This window comes from Haliaeetus albicilla, chromosome 8, assembly GCF_947461875.1.
Source record: "Haliaeetus albicilla chromosome 8, bHalAlb1.1, whole genome shotgun sequence".
Lineage (NCBI taxonomy): Eukaryota > Metazoa > Chordata > Aves > Accipitriformes > Accipitridae > Haliaeetus > Haliaeetus albicilla.
In genome coordinates, this window is record NC_091490.1 from 6,613,597 (window position 1) to 6,630,742 (window position 17,146).

Genomic DNA, 17,146 nt, shown 5'->3' on the forward strand with positions numbered 1-17,146 from the left:
TTTTCATCTACTGAATTTACAATAAACATGGGACTCAACAGACAGTTACTCAAGCTATAAGCCATTTGGTTTGTGTCAGGGGAAATGCTGGTTAATCAGGACAGCCTGCTGTTCTGCACTGGCTAAACTAAGGAAAACATACATGAAGTTAAACCTCTTTCACTCTATATATGGGATTTTACAGCTAATGCAGCTTAGCAGATTGCCCAGCATTCCCCCAAACCTCCTAGCTGATCCTTTAGGGATCATGTCCCAGGAGAACAAGGACGACAAGCCTGGACTAAAGTGTTTCTCAGCTCCAGAGATTTGGTCCAAAAGTGTCTGCAAGCTGTTTGTCTTGCTCTGCACCATCTCACACTGGCTCTGCCCATGGGGTTTGCCAGGACTCTGGGACAGTGTGACATATTTCCCCTAGCCCAGGATGGCCCACGATGGCCCAGGTTGAACAGTTCACAGCGCTGAACAAACCTCCTAGCACAAATACTTCTTAGAGTCTGACGGAGGTGTACGTCACTATGTCACAGCTCAATGTCAACAAAATAAGGTTTCACTTTTTCATGTACTTTTAGAGTACTTAAGTCCTAGGGTTTTTTTCTTCTCTGTAAAGGAACAGATAATTATAAACTGCAGGTACTTCCCCCAGTATTTTTAGCATTTTTGTATGCTGTTCACAGTCGGATGGCTTACTACTATTATTTCTTATTTTCTCTTGTTTCCTCTGTTGTTTTTTTCTTTTCCCCTGCACTGTGAAACCAGCTACAGGCTCCTATTACTGCTTCGCCTTTTGGGTATTTTCTGCCCCCAAGGTGCTGGTGGTTTAAGCTCTAGATCAGCAGAAAATGTAGCTCTTTCTTTGAAGAGTTCAAAGACTTTGGACTCTAAAAATTGCCTTTTTGTAGGAGCAAAGAGAAACCAAAAAGGTCACAGCCCTTCTCTACCACAGTGGAGGATACCAGATATCTGGAGATACCTGGACATCGTACTTGGGGAGACTCATTAACAACCAGAAAAACACATTTTAATTTTTGGAAGTTTTTTTTCCCTTACTGGATCTTGTCATTAATGCAGCTGGTGAGACATCTGCCTTGCTCGGGGACAAGGAACAGCGGACCAGGGGCCAGAGGAGGGCTTGCTCCCAAAACCAGGGCTTGGCATGCCAGCACAAGCATATGGGGGGCAGGGGTTCGGATCAAGCGCCTGAGGCACAGCCCTAGGCAAGGATTAATTTCTAATCTGGTTCTTTGAAAAAGCTTCATTTCTAGTCACTATGCTGCCACAGGGGGATACATCCCCCACCCCCCAGCCCATCCCCAGCAGCGCATATTTGCCAACATTTCATCAACTTCCTTTCTGAAATAGAAACTGTCATTTTTATATGATCTCTCCCAGTATTGTTAATGAATTACCAACATTGACGTGGTATCTGACTGGTTATGGTGCTCATTACTAAAGATTTCAGATCTGATTTTCAACTGCCTGCTTATGTTTATTTAATTAAAATTATGGTTGATTTCAGGGTAATATTTGTTAAATGTTATTTTCCAATTCACTTTTAGATATTTCGCTAATGGAAAACACATGACATTCATGGTGTGCACTACAGCCTTTTCTTATCCCATACAATATACTGTATTTACTTCATGCTCATTGCATTTAATATTCATGTGGCCCCTACCTGAAGCAGAAGCAGCATTTTGGAAGGCTAAACACTTTTAATGTGAATAAGCCTCCTCCTCTACAGAAATGGATTCATGTGGGTTTCAGTGAAAAATGGGTAACACTTGCAGAGATTGCTTTTCTGCATGTAAATTATTATTATTAATAAAACCAATAATTACTAACACAACGAATATTTAAAAAATAAAAAAGCAACTCTGCAGTACTTTCCCATTGGCCTTGGACAGATTTTGGCACTCTCCTGATGCCATGGGCAGGAGCTGCAGGTCAGTGGTCGCAAGAACATTGGGCAATGCCTACTTTGCCAGTTGGGGACAGAAGATGGTCTGCAAGGTAGTTCCCCAGTGTTGTGCAGCTGCATGCACTTCTGACATCCCGCTTTTCTCACTCACTAGACATTCAGTAAGGGGAAGACACAGTAATGCAGTAAAACACTGCAGGAGAATAGTGTAATATTTGATGATTTAAACATCTATGATATTGGAAGTTTTCAGCAATTGTTTTAAATATTTATTTCTCTAGATGCGTACACAGGATCTAGAGATCTCCAGGATCACTTTACCCATCACTTCAGATTGCCTGGTCATGTCTTTAAACGCCCACTTAAACATAACAGTTAAAGTCAGTAACACTATTCAAAACAACATTATCTGCAAAATAGATAACTGTAATGAAACTCATCAGCCAAAATAGTTTATTCCTTTCAGACTCCACCTCCCCTTTGCAAATAGTAGCTTTGCATGGATAGAAAAAACTCTAGCAGATCACATACCTCACTGTACCTGTTCTCTAGTACATTAATCCTTGCTTCTTGCAGAGCTTTGTGCTAATGAGAAGCATGGACTAATTACCTCCCAAATTACTGGCACACATCAGCAACCAAAAAAATACTAGTAGTCGTCTTGTTCAGCCTGGCTTCTCTGCAAGCGTACACCAAAACAGCATCAAAAGCAAATTTTGAATGGTCATCTCTGAGAAGAGACAAGATTGGCACTGGGGGTAATGCAAGAGAGGTGGGGGAAAAAGGATTACAGAGGCCAAGGGAGTATAACCAGGAACTGATATGTGGGAGTTTATGATGTCTAGCTAATAGCTTTTTTTAATGAATATATTATTAGACAACATTTAAACACAACTTAGTAATAGCTATATGTCAGAACTTATCCTAAAAGCAATTGCTTCAGGTCTAGCAAGTTAATTTAAGGCCAAAAACAATGATGCATGAAGGTTTCCAGAGATGCTGTGGAAAGATAAACAATATTGCTGAAGAGATTTTAGTGTTGTGATACTCTTCTAAGTTTCTCTTCACTGGAGAGTCTTTGAGGTAGTTAGAAACACAATATGGCAGCTCAGAAATGCTGCTGTCAGACCGTGCTCCTTCAAACACAGAAAACAAAAGATGCAACTTGAAAAAGGTGAGAGATGCATTTGATACTTTTGTTTGTTTTCACACTGGCTTCTCAAACTACCTCAGCAATAATCACTAGATTAAGTAAAGCTTTACAAGTGCTAAAACTGGAAGGTATGGAAACCAAAAAGAAAGAGAAGACAGTTTATGTCCTCCAGGCAGAGTTAAATTCTGGCAGATTAAATTGGAGTGAAAACATCTTGTCAATTAATTAGTGCCTTTATTATTTTAACTGACGTTATGCTGCCCAGTGACCTTTTGTTGAACATTACGTACTGAATGAAGCTATAAATACCTCTAGAAGTTTTACTTAACAAGATTAAAGCTGAATAACACAACATATGATTGACTCTGCATGCTGGGACTCAGCATCCCAAAACGGCTCACGAGGCAGTTTCCAGTTACACACAGACGTCATCAGTACCTTTGCAGAACAGTCAGCAAAAGATGCTATCAGCAATATTTAATTTAGCCACAGTCTTTGCCCCAGCAGCAAGTTTTTGCATCTATGAGAAGTAATACAAGTGAGGAAGCAATTCCCAGCAGTACAGATTGGGTGGATAAGGAAGGTGCCCTGGGGGCTCACACTTCGAGTTGTTCCCAGATGCACCTCCAACTGTGAACAAGTTGAAAAAAAAGTTACAGTGAACCTACTGCTATGCAGGTTGCAGAGTGAGGCCCCTGATGATCAATATTTTTTAAAGGCCAAAACAGAAAAGTGAAACCCCTCCCTGAAAACCTGGTGGGCAGATTCAGAGGAGACAATGTGATTTGCTTGAGATAAAGCCGCAGAGGCTGCTGAGCACCAGAGATTCATGGGGAAAGGAATGGACAGTGCAGGACATGGAGGGGCTGGAAGGAGCGGGACATGCCAGACGAGTCATCTAGAGAGGAGCTACTCTTCATAGGCAGGGGAAGCTCAAAGCGACCCATCCTGGTGCAGAAAGGTGAGTGGTGAAGTAAATCAGAGCAATTGGAGGGAGCCAGAACAAGCAGAAATGTAGGATCTGAATGGGAATTGTCCAAAACCTGAAGGTAACAGAATTGACACCGAGCCACATTGTGCATTACTGTAAGTACAAGAGCTAGATTAGCAGCAAGAAAGATACTCCTACGAAGTTGGCATCTGAAGAGTCATTCTGAATGACTGATCCCTGCTTCCCAGCAGAAGTCTGCCTGCAAAGAGGGCTCTGATCTAAGATTCAGGTTTTTTAAAGTTTCTTTAGTCACAAGCCACATTTTCTTACATTTGTTCAGTACATGCACAAAACACACCCAACACCACAACCCTCCAGAAAAGAAAAGGCAGGTTCTGCAGGGGATTTTTCAGAATATGACACTCTCCTTCTGTGTTAGTGTTGAACTAATTCCCAGTTTGGTGCTGGGGAAATTGAGCTGCTGGAAGGCAATCTTTCATATAATAAATACAACCAAAATCTTGACCATTTGTTATTCAGTGATTACCTCATGATACTTTAAAAGAAAGAAAGAAAGTAGAATTTTAATCCTAAAGTCTTGGCCAGCTTGCATTCTTCCTCACCAAAAGTTTCAACAGAAGTAATTTCTCATCGGCTGTTGGATGCGTCAGGAGGGGAGAGCAGCCAGCCCCTGGCTGGCAGCAATGCTCCCCTCCCCACGGCAGATGGCAATTTGCCCCATGTTCAGCAGTTTTGTGCCTCTGAAGTGAAATGAATCAGCTGTAAAACTGGTTTAATAAGCTGGATAAACCAGGCTTAAGGCTGCACAGCCACCAGCGGCTCCAGCAGAGTCACCTGATGATGACAATGCTGATAACAGGCTAAGAACGGAAAAAGATAGAAGAAAAAGAGATGTATCTGAAAACCAAAGAAAAACCTCTTCGTAGTATAGGTTCCTTGCTGGCACCAGTTCTACCTGGGATAAGCAATCTGCGTGCAGCACTGATGTTTGGAGCCAGGGAAAAGCAGGGACACAAACAAGCCCCCCTGAACAGCAGCAATGCTGTAAGAAGCTTGGGGGGAAAGGTGGGGAAGAGACAGAGCTGCCTCACAGAGGGAAAAGCCGAAGGGGTGAATCCAAAATACAAGGAAATGCAGCATCAATTCTCTGCCCAACAGGTCAACAGGCTGGCAACAGGTTACTGTGTGGATGCTGCCAAAAGTAGGAAATGAAATATTTTTCATTAAAAATAATAAACTGATAAACAACACCAAAGAAGCCTTACTTCCTTCTTCCCAAAGAAAACTCCACAAAACTACATACAGAACAAAACCGAGGTGATATCCAGGCTGGCAATAAGCTGCATTGGCTCTCAGCATCCTGCTCTGAGCAGATCGGGGTAATGAGTGTTGCCAGAGATTCCCCTCCTGTTACTTTGGGATGGTCACATCCATTTGGGAATCTTCTCACGTCAGCATAGCCCCATTACTCCCCTGGGCACCACACTAGGGCCTGAGGCTTGTCTCGACCTGCACCCCCTTGTTGGTGAGGTCAGGAGGTCTGGATGGAGCCCAAGCTAAGGAGCACCACAACCTTCACCCGGACTTTCCCAAGTGCAGAGGATGCTCCAAGTTTTGGCTTCTCTAACAGAAATACGTATTAAAGGTGACAGATAAAAGACAAATAAAAAAGCTTAAGATAAAGTAGTCACCTCACTAAATGGAGTTTTTGCCCCAAGGTCAGACTAGGAGAAGACACACCACGTGCCTGATGCCAGCTGAACCATTTAATGCACTACAAGTAAACACTCGGATGCTGCTCTAACAAGCCAGGTGTAAACACCCACACAGAGTAAACCAGATACTCAAAAGACCAGCTAGGCTCAAAGGTGGGCCAGAGAACTTGGAAAAATGCTCAGTTGTTAAAAAAATCCACTTTATAAAACAGGAGAGAGACAATGCTGTGTCCCTGGAAAGGCTTGCCTTTTGTACTCTGAGTCCAGCCTGAGCACACTTCTTTGGATATATATGGTATTTTTAAAAATATCTTTTGTATCTACAAGCTTTGGTTCCCATTTGTGTCTAGTTCCAGTTCCTTTCTTCAGCCCTCTGCTGGTTTTGTTCATTTTGCCTATATATTTTTCAGAGCAAAAGGATGGTGTTTTTGCAGCTGTGGCTTAACTGGGTCTTGAATTTGCTCTCACTGCACACTACTGTAACACAAATAATAATCCATCATAATGATATACAAGTGCCTTATGGATGATATGTTCCTGGCCAAAGATGAGGACCAAACCTCCATTTTCAGGCTTCCAGATTTCTTCATAGTACTTGATAACAGTGAGTGATGCAATTGCCTTGCCTTGAATATCCCAGAGGGATAATCTCAGAACAGCCCACAACTAACAGCACTTTTGACCATCTGAAAGGGTTTTTGGTTTGGTTTGGTTTTTTACTGTACCTGATGGAGAGCTGGGGACATAAGTAGGATGTGCATAAAGGCTGGGCTGCACAGTGATATAAACGAAGTCAGAAGCCCAAAGAAACTTCAGCAGCTTCAGTAAATTCAATTCCTGAGCCTGAGTTGGTTCAGCGTCTGGGTACAGTTGTTACACAAGCAGACAGTCAAGTGCAAACACTAAGCTGTGAAGTGTCTCACTACTTGCCAGGTCTTCCCACTATGCAAGAGTTTGCAAGAGTTGCATTACAGAACATTTAATTACAGTGTTTTGACTAGAACCAGCTTTTTCCTTTCAGCAAAGCAGAAAAGTAACAGAGTAATTAAAAAAGTAATGAAAACTCAGTAAAAATTCCTTAAACCAAAGACCCACATTCAGTTGTGATTTCAAAGAGCATATGTCAAGGAAGACTCCTGTTCACTGTCATTTAGCAGGTTGTTAAAAAGTTTCAAAAATGAAATAAAAGTTAATGCAAGTTATGAGTTTTTTTCTTTTGTCTGAATTTTTAACTACCTTTTCTACTCGGAGCAGATATGAGAGCACAAACCGCAGTCAGAATAGTAACTTCTTACAGAATTTCATCCTGTGGCTTACAAAATTATTTTATGCAAAGAGCTGCGTTGGCTTCAGTGAAATAATTTGCACAGCCAGTACATGTAGGTGGCAGAATTCAGGCCCAAAGCTTTCTAATATTGATTACACTTACAGGTAGTTGCTTTGCAGAAAAATCTTCCTAGGAAGTGTGGCTGATATTTCAGTATGCCAGACTCATTGCATTGAAAAGCAGTGAAGAAAGCTTTCTTTCATGGCATCGAAAGGTGCTGAAAAGATGATGGTAATTTAAACCATCATCACAAAATATATCCAGCCTTATGCAGATAGTCATGTGAATTTACTTTTGCTGTCAAAAGCTTGCTTTTAAAATAAGCCTTGACTTAGGATAGCATGTAAAATAACATTTTAGAATGTAATCTTTAGGCAGTAATCAAAGTCCTATTCTTCATTTGCAGTCAAAGTCCTAGTACTTAAAAACATTAATTTAGTCTAGTGTTTCTTTCTTTTATGGGAATTTATAAAATATTATATAGGAGAAACATAGCAATCACGCTTAGCCCAGAATATAATGGGCTTTTAGATCCTCTAATGAGTTGTGTAAGAACACTGTACTAAGAAAAGTCATGCATGTCATACATCTCTCCCTCATTGTAAAACATTGTTCTTAGATTTTACTGCAGCCAAAACAAATTTATCTTTTTAATTAAAAAAAAAAAAAAAGGTATCCAATTTCACTAAGCTTATGCAGGAAGAATATGTTCTGAGTTCTTGAAATCACATTGCAACACTGGTGAATTAAAAGAGGCAGGAGTGCAGGAAGGGACAAGATGGAGTAAAGCTGAGGCTACCCTGATGCTCACTGATGCCAGCTGATGTCTTCTCATGGATGCAAGGGAACCAAAACACCAGAGAGTGGGAAAATAGAGGTGATGGCACCTAACAGTGAGGCAGGCCAAGATTTCAAGGGAGCTGATGAACAAAAGAGAGCACAACCTAACAAGCTTCACAGAGTCCAAGCCACTTTACCCCCTACTTGGGGATGTCAGGGCTGCCATGTAACATAGGTCAGCATCAGAAGACACCCAGCTGGAGTGGCCTGAAGCTTAGAGGAGAAATCCACCTGTGCAGACACTTGGGTTCAGCCCCAATCTCTGGGCACATCCATTTGTCAGCACTCCCACTAGTTCTGTTTCCCTGAAGGCAGCGGGTTTTGTTGGATCTGGCTCTCACATCTTTTCCAGGAAAGCAAACACCACTCCACAAACCCACTGAGTGCCTGGCAGAGCATGTTGTATCCTCAGCATACAGCCCCACAGCCCATGCTGCCATCCCCTCCCAGTGCTGAGCATCACTGAAGCTGTGGAGCTGACTTCAGCTTTTAGGCATTATCTATAGCACAAAAAGAGGGTCCTCAGTAGCTTTACTCCCACAACATGGCAGAGCTGCCTACCTTTAGGTAATGAAGCCACTTCAGGTGTCAAACTGCTTTGCCTTCTCACACTTGATGCTAAAAATGTCTCAGTTATTTGGGACATGGGGCAGAGAATTGGCATAAAATAAATATTTAGGATGTGTTTAGGACTATAAGACTCCAATTTTAGTAGTCACCAAATAAAGAATAATTTTAGTTTATGGTTTCATGCCTCCTCTTAGAAAATGTGAACTTCTGCCCATTTTGTTGTGGGTTTTTTTAAGATTGTCTTTGCTGGGTAAAAACCTGGCTAGATGGACGAGCCCAGAGGGTTGTGGTGAATGGAGTTAAATCCAGCTCGCGGCCGGTCACAAGTGGTGTTCCCCAGAGCTCAGTATTGGGGCCAGTTCTCTTTAATATCTTTATTAATGATCTGGACGAGGGGATCAAGTGCACCCTCAGTAAGTTTGTGGATGACACCAAGTTGGGGGGGAGGGTTGATCTGCTTGAGGGTAGGAAGGCTCTACAGAGAGATCTGGACAGGCTGGATCGATGGGCCAAGGCCAACTACATGACGTTCAACAAGGCCAAGTGCTGGGTCCTGCACTTGGGTCACAACAACCCCATGCAGCGCTACAGGCTTGGGGAAGAGTGGCTGGAAAGCTGCCCAGCAGAGAAAGACCTGGGGGTGCTGGTTGACAGCCGGCTGAATATGAGCCAGCAGTGTGCCCAGGTGGCCAAGAAGGCCAACGGCATCCTGGCCTGTATCAGAAATAGTGTGGCCAGCAGCACTAGGGAAAGGATCGTCCCCCCGTACTCGGCACCGGTGAGGCCGCATCTCGAGTCCTGTGTTCAGTTTTGGGCCCCTCGCTATGGGAAAGACATTGACGTGCTGGAGCATGTTCAGAGAAGGGCAACCAGTTGATGAGGGGCCTGGAGCACAAGTCTTATGAGGAGCAGCTGAAAGAACTGGGGTTGTTTAGTCTGGAGAAGAGGAGGCTGAGGGGAGACCTTATCGCTCTCTACAACTACCCGAAAGGAGGTTGTAGGGAGGTGGGGGTTGGTCTCTTCTGTCAGGTGGCTGGAGATAGGATGAGAGGAAATGACCTCAAGTTGCAGCAGGGGTGGTTTAGATTGGATATTAGGAAAATTTCTTTACTGAAAGGGTTGTCAGGCATTGGAACAGGCTGCCCAGGGAAGTGGTTGAGTCACCATCCCTGGAGGTATTGAAAAAGCACATAGACAAGGCACTTCAGGACATGGTTTAGTGGGCATGGTTGATGGTTGGACTTGATGATCTTAAAGGTCTTTTCCAACCTAAATGATTCTATGATTCTAAGATTAAGTGATGAATACAGCAGGTCAGAGTCTGAAGATACCCACATACTATTCCAAGTAAATGCTATTGCAGTCAGTCGGACAGCTGCAGTGAACAGCTTTTTCTAGCAGGGCTGGCTTCAGACACTGCGTACTTGTAACAAGCTAAATCCCACCATTAAGAGGTTTAGCCCAGCTATGATTGTCAAAAGCTGTCTATCACAAGGCCTATTTCTCCTGTATTCAGAGAATTAACAATGAAAGTACTTTTTGACGTGCTAAATGAGATTTTGGGACACTTAACAAGAGTTGGCTCAAAAGTGCTACCTCAAGAAATATAAAATGCCAGCAATGTTGACACTGTATGACAAATTATATGTTCCTTAATATACTGTGTCACTCCATTCAGTTTTATAATTGGCACTGACTGTAGCTGAAATCTGATCCAAAGTATACAGAATTAGCTGGCACTTGTTTGGTCCCTCTTAGCATTTTCTAGGCTACAGATCTTTGTAAATATTTGCTTAACAGGGTGGCATACTAATTTTTCCCATAAAATATACATGTCCATATCTGTAATGATATAATTTTTTTTTTTTTCTGTCAGATCACAGGCTAGCTGTGTACAGCCAGCTTAGACTGCAAGTGATTGGAAACTGCCTTTAGAGTTCAAGCAAAGAAAAACCCGTATGTAAAGATTATTGTACCCTTTGACTTCTGCCAACCTCATTAAAACGATTGAAATTACAGAGGTTAATAGCCAGCCCATACTTGCTCAGCAGAAAGATTTTCAAGGAACCATTGTTCCAGGGACAAGCACTGTCAGCATTAAGTCTGGTGTTGCACCAATTAAACCTCCTATTCAATACCCTGTTCTCCTGTCCTGGATAGTGACGTACAATAGCCCTCATGGGCCTCTCCCCATGATTTTGTCCAATTTCTATGGAAAACATTTAGTCTTTTTGGTCTTGATAGCATTCTGCCACCTAGCAGCATGTACCCTGGGGTCTCCTTACTTTTTGCAACTGAGTTTATTTTGCATTTGCTGGCTCCCTGGTGATCAGGATTCTGTAAACCTCTGTTACGTCCATTCCCACATCTCTTTGAGGACTCAAAAGTCCTAATCGGCTTAATCTCTCCTAGCATGGAAACACCTCAATTGCGCTGGCTACCTCTCCTCTCTCTCTGGGTCTGCCTCAAGCCACAGAGAGGAAGAGTGTTTCACTCTCAGGAGCTGCCCTGGCTCCCTTCAGCTCCAGCTCCCTGTGCTTGGGGAAGAGTTGCAAGGATAGGCAACAAAGTGCTGGAAATTCCCATGGATGTTGCGGGGATCAGGAGTCAGGACACTACCTCCCCACCCCACCCTCACTCCCATTCCCTTCCCCCAAGCAAATCCACATCTGGACACAAATGACTCACTAAACCTATTAGAAAACAGCATTTCAGACCCATGCTGTAGCCCAAGCTCCATCTGCATTCACAGTAATGTAATTCAGGAGTGACCCAGATTTACAATAGATAAAACAGTGATGTAATGCTAGTATGAGAGAAGAATTACATCCTCATATGTATATATGCATGCACAAACATATACATAAATAAAACATTTCTATTTCTTAGAGAACCTTGTAAACTCCTCACATAGCCTTTCAGTAACAAAATAAAAGCATGCAGCTTGCACTTTTCTAGAACATTAAAATGCCATTTCCTTCTAAACAGAAGAAATTCAGACTATGGTTGGCTTTATTTTCCCCAGAGCTGGTCAGAGTCATTGCAGAGATTTTCAGAAGTCTTGGAAGTGCAGAGCTCTCCCTGGCACACCCACCGGAATCACTGCTTGCAGGTTTGTGCTTGGACATCAATTTTAGAACCATTTCCAAGGATTTTTTAACTGGGCCTGAGGACATGCCAAAGAAGTGAAGCTTATTAGAGACTCAAGCCCCTAGCATGAGAATTATTTGAAGGGGAGAAAATCTGCACTGGCCTTAATTTACAAAGAACAGAAACAGCATTTTGGCTTAATTTTGGTTTCAGATATTTTCAGGAATTAGAATTATTCATATATACCTGACCTCTAAATGATGCCGGTCTTGTTGATGCAAATGACAGCTCTAATATTTCTTAAACATCATTTTCTAAGACAATGTGTGCTTATTTCCTCCACTCTTTCTCATGCAATTACTTTTCTGTCAACACTTTCTGGTAGTGCTGGATCTGGCAACAATTTGGAGGGCAGCATGCAATGATTGCCTGATAGACACAGGCAGCACCCAGGTTGGACTTTGTGACACCCAGCATGTGCATCAAGCCACATCCACAACATCTCCCCAGACATAAAAGAATCAGTGGAAGATTCCTGGGCTATGCTGAAGGTTCATCTCAGTCCTACAGCCACACCATGCCATCACTATCTCTATTTATTTATTTTTTATCATAATCACTTGGACTTCTGGGTAATTTGAACAATTAGGGTGATTAATTGCATGTTTGCAATAAAAACAGAAGACCAGGGAGGGTTACATTACAGGCTAAATATTTTTAGAAAACTCTATCAGCTGGTAGACATAACAAATGCGATCAGTCCAGTGCAACATGAAGCTGCACACATTGTGCAAACTGGTTTGCTCTGGAACTCAAATCTCCTCAAAAGAAGCCAAAGTGTTTAAAAAAATAAACTAAGTCAGAGTGCATAGGGGGAAAAGAAATATTGACATGTGAGGCTGCTGTACTTCTAACATAAAGAAACATTGTATTCCCTTTAGTCCTTTTATTGTCTAAATAGAAAGTGCAAAGCACAGGAGAAAGCGCACAACAAGGCAAAGTGCACAAGTGAAGGTCACTAGCTTTTGCTTGGAAGCAATGAGTTACACTGAAAGGAAAATTAGAAAAGCATACAGTGGGATACCTACAATACTGACACGTTCCTTAGTGACAGCAAGAAGGCAAACTAACCTGCCTGCCACTACAACTCAAACCCAAGGATTTTGGAGATGGAGGTTAAACCCAAGAACAGAAGATACTCACATTGAAAGTCTCATTTGTTGAATCCTCGCTTACAGACCTGGGCTTTCATCTCGTGCTCATCAATATGCTATTGGAATGCTTAAATACAGCTTCAACCAATGCCTCTTTCTGAATTTCTTTGCAACCACCTGGTCTCCAAAGATCCACTTTAACTAAATGGAGCATGAATGCTTACTCAGATACAGTTTCCAAAGAAGAAGAAACAAGCCTCAAGAACAAGCATTGCCCATCCCTGCCATTAAAGCTGTGCCAGTGTATGGCAGAGCGCAAAATTCCCTGTATGGGAGGGTATGCCATGACAGACACGGCTCATCTATCACAATGTTGTTATCATGGCCATCATCTTCCAGGCTGTCTTCTAAAGAGTATGACAGCTGCCAGTGTTGTGTGATAAGCTCAGGTGTGCTCTGCAGAAAGGGTGCACATCTCTGCGCAGGGCTGACAAGACAGGGCATGGCTCCACACCAATGCAGACAGAATTCTGTCAGCTCAGGAGCCACAGCTCTTGCCATCAGCAGAGATGTATGTCCCATGCTCCACACAGACATGCCCTTGGGCAGCTCAGTCCAAACCAATCTTTAACATCAGTGACTCTATAGGATCTGGTCCACAGTGCTCATCAGTTAGAGTCTTATCTTGGGCTGAGCCTTTACCAGGCTACTCAGTGAGGTGCACTATAAAATTTCTACACAAATAAAAAGTCAGCTTCTTATATTGCCCACACTACCACATACTTGCTTGGTTACACAGAGAAAGAAGTGAATAGTGAAAGGTTTTATGTTCCATTCGTATGATTGGAGACTTTGTGCTTTAACACAAGCACTGGGGTCACAGGGCAGGAACACGGTGTTTTCTTTCCAGTCAGCATGAAACTGGCATTTATTAGATGAGTGTTTTGTTCTATTTGTTTTAAGTCGATTACATTTTAACTCAGTTCAACAATGCTGGAAAACCTGACAAAATATTCCAGAGTGTTTAATCAACATGAACATAATGGACAAATGTCTGAAATTTAAAATAAGAGTATATTGCAACAAAAATATGTTCTTTACACCAGTAGGTCTGTCTTTTTGATTCCAGCCACCGCCAAGTGTTTGTGTCTCTGCATTTGGGAAATCTGTGTTAAACATTGCTCTTTATTTGAGAAAAGTCTTCTCAATGCCAGTGTTTCTTGTGATTAATTATTGAAGAAATTGGCTTTTATTTTAATTTAACTGTAGAATTTTTGTCAGGCTCATTTTGTCAGCCAAGGCCTTACCTGTTTAAGAGAATAAGCAAGATGAATGTGCAAGAGGAGTGGAAGGCAGCAGAAGAGTGCTGAGGTAACATACCAGCAGTATTTCTGTACCTTGCCTCTAGAAGGGGCCCATGTTTTCCATATGCGTTTTCAGGTTTCACCACATTCAAATGAAAAAAAAAAAAAGAGCAAAACTGAAAGACTGTGTCTTCTGCAGTCAAATGCATATCTATTATCAATCCCAAGCAGATTAAACACCAAACTTCTGAATGCATTTTCCTGCGTCCTCTCTTGGAGCCTCACTTACTACACTTCCTCTAGCTCCTCACAGCTGCATTAGCCCCAGCCCACACAGTGATTCAGTGCTGCCACGACCTTCACCGAAGTGGGGACATGAAAGAGCTGATGTGGCAGCTGAGGCCACCAGAAGTCACACAATTCTGCCAGCACCTTGGTGCAGCCTGACTGGGACCAAGGCTCTTGGAGACGGGAGTTGTGGAAGCTTCGGCACAGCTCTGTGCTAGCAGGCAGGACTCCAGCCAGGCCGAGAGTTGCTCTATCCTACTTGTCACCCAACCACATTTGTGACTGTTCTGCATTTAGACACCCATCTTCCCTTTTGTTAGTTTTCCCACTGAAGAACAGTAATTTATAAACTACCCAGTAAAGCTTTGAATTTACTTCCTTTAGCTACAGGTTGTTACTTTTAAACACAAACAGACTTATTGCTACAGGGGAAGAAGCAGCCTTCTCCAGCTTAGACTAAACTTGGCATTCAAATATCCAATTTGCTATGGGGCTACTAACTGCAGTTTGATCACCGCAGAAAAGGCAGAGTCATCCTGAGAGCCCATTTCAATGGCTAAGTGACTGTACAACAAAACAAATGTTTCTATCGTCATTTTGGTCACTATCATTATCAAGAGAAAGCATATGCTCATTCCTTTAATACTTCAACACTTAATTCGCTAGTTACACAGAGAAGTATTCTGAAGCCCATGGAGCTCTGACTTCATGTTTAAACCAAGGTCCAGAAAAATTAATGTCGTCAACAAGCACCAGTTCAGTGAGAACTTCTGTAAGCATTAAAACCATTCATGAAAATTTGACTAAAATGGGTATTTTTTTAAAAATGCGAAGCCATTTTAATTCACTTCTCACTTATTATTCAGTACACCACTCAACCCATTTACATCTTGTAAAATACTCCTTAACAAGGAATAGAAAGACAGCTAAAATATTCTGCTTTTTCTGACAAGACTTTTTCGTAAGCTGTAAAATATACAGTAGCTCTGTTTAATGGGCAGTATTCTAAAGTAGTGAATAAAGGTGACTACTTGATGTTGCTCACACATACAAGAAAAATGAACCACCTATCGGAAAAGATCTACTTTCCCAGACAGCACACTAAAAACAGCCTTTCCAACATGTGCTTCATTATGTTACCTCAAGCAGTACCTATTCATAGAGGCAGTCTTACCTGAGGGTACAGCACTTTTCTGAGAAGACAAAACTAACTTCTGATGATCCAGAAATTCCCTAGAGAAAGGTATGTCTGCCCTCTTCATTTCAGTCACTGCTCAGGTTGAACAATTCTATCACTAGTCACTCAAAACCTACATATCATCCCCTCTCAAAATACTTTGAATATTCTACTTGCTGAAACTTTGCAGTGCATTGAGGTTGTAGTTTCAAGCTTCTTTACTGCCAGAGACCGGAGTCCCAGTGAAAGTCTTGCTTTAATGGCAGAGTGGTTAATGTTATGCTCAGACTCCAGGTAAAGAAAAACTTACATGACTGAGAGTTAGAGAACCAATCCCAGGTACAGAAGCCCATGTTAACTGAAGCACTGGAGGCAGCCTCAAAGCATGGTGACTTAGATTTAGTCTGCTTCTTGGGTTGATCTAAAAAGGACAGCTGCACTGTTGTAATTTGATGGCTTCTCATATAAGATGTAGCTCCCTTACACCCAGGTCAAGTACTTCTGAACGGCATCAGTTCTGCATGTGTTCTCCAATGTGTTCTCCATGACTCAGTCCTGCTCCTACTGAGAAACTGACCCTCAGCATCAACATGCATGGGTGTTTTATGCTTTTAACAAGGATTCAATTGAAAATTATTAATTCTGCTTTGGAATTTTCATTCCAGAACAACACTGCTGGGACATTCTAGCTAAACATCATACACTGTCCTTTGCCAGAGATATTTATGGGTTTGCATTCTGGATCACACGTTGCTTTTCTTCCACAGAACAAACACCTTGTAAGGTTCTGAGCCTGCATTCTGATCATAGTTCAACATATAGGTTTTTTTGCATTTTTCAGAGCTAGTCTGCGTTTTTGTTGCCTCTGACTGCACATCCCTCTAAAAGGAAGGAAACTCACTGGATGAAACACTAGCCCTCCAACCGCAGTCACTTTCTTCACATGTTTCTGGTTTCTTAGTCAAATTTATTTCTCTAAACTGTGGCTCTCAATTAGTCAGATGTAAAAGCATTTGAGGGGAGAAAGTTTTGTATCTAGTATGGACAAAGTCAATATTCTAGAACTGTTGTGCTTGAATGTATCAGAAGAAGATAAAATGTAGGAAATCACACTTGAAATACATTGAGTTGAAAAGTAAATTCTGACCAATCCTAAGTAAGTTTGTGTGACTGCTACAAGGTCCCCATTGGGTCTTGTAGGCTCTGAGCTAGTGCCATTTCCTCTAACTCTCCCTGCTGGAGATCCCACTCCATTGTGATACATTCTAGCTCTTCATTTGCAAAGGTTCTTCCTTTCCTCATTCACTCACTCAGGTTTGAAAACAGAATGCCACTTTCCTGGGAGAGAGGTTTATACCCTAGGAGAAAAAAAAAAAAAGAAGCACTTCAGAATTGCCTTAATTATAATCTACTGCTCTAGAATACTACCACAACAGATACCATGCAAAGCAGATCCGTACACAGGCTGTACTTCCACAGGTTTATATTACACAATTTTAACAGCTCTCAGACATCATTTTGCCGCAAACTTTCCAAGTCCAAAAAAGGTCTGTAAAACCATTGATCTGACAAAACCAGGATAAGAAGAGAATTAACTGCCTGAATTTACTCAGCAGGCCTGAGGTCAGGTATTGAACAAAGCCTTCCTGACTCAGCTT